The sequence below is a fragment of the Triticum dicoccoides genome, chromosome 4B, assembly GCF_002162155.2.
Source record: "Triticum dicoccoides isolate Atlit2015 ecotype Zavitan chromosome 4B, WEW_v2.0, whole genome shotgun sequence".
NCBI classification, from domain to species: domain Eukaryota; kingdom Viridiplantae; phylum Streptophyta; class Magnoliopsida; order Poales; family Poaceae; genus Triticum; species Triticum dicoccoides.
The window spans coordinates 2327064-2330813 of NC_041387.1; positions in this window are offsets into that span (position 1 = coordinate 2327064).

Genomic DNA, 3750 nt, shown 5'->3' on the forward strand with positions numbered 1-3750 from the left:
ATATTGCGAAACTACTAATGGCGCACCACCAGCAGGTGCGCCATTAGTAACCAGGGTTACTAATGGTGCATTTGCAGGTGGTGCGCCATTAGTAACCTGGGACCAACAAGATATTTTGGACTGCCACACCTACCCACTCACTTTCCCCACTTCATTCTCTCCACCTCCTAATCCAAGATTGTCTCGACTGCCTCCTCCTCCTCGCCTCATTTCCACCATTGATTCATCCAAATTAAGTGGTTAAATTACCTTTTTTTTGATAGGTGAGTAAGGGGGGAAGCTATCTTTATGTTGTTCTCCCTCCAACAACGTGCACATGCATTTTTTATGGCCTAGCTAGATCTATGTATGTTCGTGGTGTTGCATATGTTTGTGGTGTTGCATATATGTTTGTGTTTGCAGGTACCGGTATTTGAAATGCGATAGTTGCCAATATTTTCCCGGAATGTTGATTCATTTTCGTTTCGGCAAGAATTTTGGCACTATGCATTCTTTTTTGTCCTATTTCTAGGGAAAGTCATGCCAAATTTTTTCTTGGCTCTAAAATATCGTTTTGCTCTACCCCACAGGCGACCATGGTCCGCACGATGACCGAAGGCATCGTGAATACGTTTTTGAGCTCCGTGAAGGCCGAGATGCTTCAAAAGAACGAGACGGAGATAAGATGTCCGTGTCGAAGATGCAAGCTGAAGAGCCTTATTGCGGACCCGAATTCTGGGGAGGTGCGGGACCACCTGCTCTTGCGTGGTTTCATGGATGGCTATCGGTGAAGGAAATATGCCCAAGAGGCAATAATAAAGTTATTATTTAATTCCTCATATCATGATAAATGTTTATTATTCATGCTAGAATTGTATTAACCGGAAACATGATACATGTGTGAATACATAGACAAACATATAGTCACTAGTGTGCCTCTACTTGACTAGCTCATTAATCAAAGATGGTTATGTTTCCTAACCATAGACATGTGTTGTCATTTGATTAATGGGATCACATCATTAGGAGAATGATGTGATTGACATGACCCATCCCGTTAGCTTAGCACTTGATCATTTAGTATTCTGCTATTGCTTTCTTCATGACTTATACATGTTCCTGTAACTGAGAATTATGCAACTCCCGTTTACCGGAGGAACACTTTGGGTACTACCAAAGGTCACAACGTAACTGGGTGATTATAAAGGAGTACTACAGGTGTCTCCGAAGGTACATGTTGAGTTGGCGTATTTCGAGATTAGGTTTTGTCACTCCGATTGTCGGAGAGGTATCTCTGGGCCCTCTAGGTAATACTCATCACTTAAGCCTTGCAAGCATTATAACTAATGAGTTAGTTATGAGATGACGTATTACAGAACGAGTAAAGAGACTTGCCGGTAACGATATTGAACTAGGTATTGGATACCGACGATCAAATCTCGGGCAAGTAACATACGATGACAAAGGGAACAACGTATGTTGTTATGCGGTTTGACCGATAAAGATCTTCGTAGAATATGTAGGAACCAATATGGGCATCCAGGTCCCGCTATTGGTTATTGACCGAGAATGGTTTTAGGTCATGTCTACATAGTTCTCGAACCCGTAGGGTCCGCACTCTTAGCGTTTCGATGACAATTTTATTATGAGTTTATAAGTTTTGATGTACCGAAGTTTGTTCGGAGTTCCGAATGTGATCACGGACATGACGAGGAGTCTCGGAATGGTCGAGACATAAAGATTGATATATTGGAAGCCTATGTTTGGACATCGGAATGGTTCCGGGTGAAATCGGCATTTTACCGGAGTACCGGGAGGTTACCGGAACCCCCCGGGGGGTTAATGGGGCTACATGGGCCAAGAGGGAGAAGAGGAAGGAGCCAGGAGGGGGCCGCGCGCCCCTCCCCCTCCTAGTCCGAATAGGACAAGGGAAGGGGGGCGGCGCCCCCCCTTTCCTTCCCCTCTTCCTCCTCTTTCCCCCATCTCTCCTACTCCAACTTGGAAAAGGGGAGTCCTACTCCCGGTGGGAGTAGGACTCCCCCTTGGTGCGCCCCCTTAGGCCGGGGGCCTCCTCCCCCCTGGCTCCTTTATATACAGGGGCGGGGGGCACCCCATAGACACACAAGTTGATCTACGGATCGTTCCTTAGCCGTGTGCGGTGCCCCCTTCCACCATATTCCACCTCGGTCATATCGTCGCGGAGCTTAGGCGAAGCCCTGCGATGGTAGAACATCATCATCGTCACCACGCCGTCATGCTGACGGAACTCATCTCCGGAGCCTTTGCTGGATCGGAGGGCCGGAGATCGTCATCGAGCTGAACGTGTGCTGAACTCGGAGGCTCCGTACGTTCGGTGCTTGGATCGGTCGGATCGTGAAGACGTACGACTACATCAACCGCGTTGTGTTAATGCTTCCGCTTACGGTCTACGAGGGTATGTGGACGAACACTCTCCCCTCTCGTTGCTATATCATCACCATGATCTTGCGTGTGCGTAGGAAATTTTTTGAAATTACTACGTTCCGCTACAGTGGCATCAGAGCCTAGGTTTTTTGCGTTGATGTTATATGCACGAGTAGAACACAAGTGAGTTGTGGGCGATACAAGTCATACTGCTTACCAACATGTCATACTTTGGTTCGGCGGTATTGTGAGATGAAGCGGCCCGGACCAACATTACGTGTACGCTTACGCGAGACTGGTTTCACCGTTACGAGCACTCGTTCTTAAAGGTGGCTGGCGGGTGTCTGTCTCTCTCACTTTAGCTGAATCGAGTGTGGCTATGCCCGGTCCTTGCGAAGGTTAAAACAGCACCAACTTGACGAACTATCGTTTTGGTTTTGATGCGTAGGTAAGAACGGTTCTTGCTAAAGCCCGTAGCAGCCACGTAAAATTTGCAACAACAAAGTAGAGGATGTCTAACTTGTTTTTGCAGGGCATGTTGTGATGTGATATGGTTAAGACGTGATGCTATATTTTATTGTATGAGATGATCATGTTTTGTAACCGAAGTTATCGGCAACTGGCAGGAGCCATATGGTTGTCGCTTTATTGTATGAAATGCAAACGCCCTGTAATTGCTTTACTTTATCACTAAGCGGTAGCGATAGTCGTAGAAGCAATAGATGGCGTAACGACAACGATGCTATGATGGAGATCAATGTGTCGCGCCGGTGACGAAGGTGATCATGACGGTGCTTCGAAGATGGAGATCACAAGCACAAGATGATGATGGCCATATCATATCACTTATATTGATTGCATGTGATGTTTATCCTTTATGCATCTTATCTTGCTTTGATTGACGGTAGCATTTTAAGATGATCTCTCACTAATTATCAAGATGTGTTCTCCCTGAGTATGCACCGTTGCGAAAGTTCTTCGTGCTGAGACACCACGTGATGATCGGGTGTGATAGGCTCTACGTTCAAATATAACGGGTGCAAAACAGTTGCACACGCGGAATACTCAGGTTATACTTGACGAGCATAGCATATACAGATATGGCCTCGGAACACGGAGACCGAAAGGTCGAGCGTGAATCATATAGTAGATATGATCAACATAGAGATGTTCACCATTGAAACTACTCCATCTCACGTGATGATCGGACATGGTCTAGTTGATTTGGATCACGTGATCACTTAGATGACTAGAGAGATGTTTGTCTAAGTGGGAGTTCTTAAGTAATATGATTAATTGAACTTAAATTTATCATGAACTTAGTACCTGATAGTATTTTGCTTGTCTATGTTTGTTTGTAGATAGATG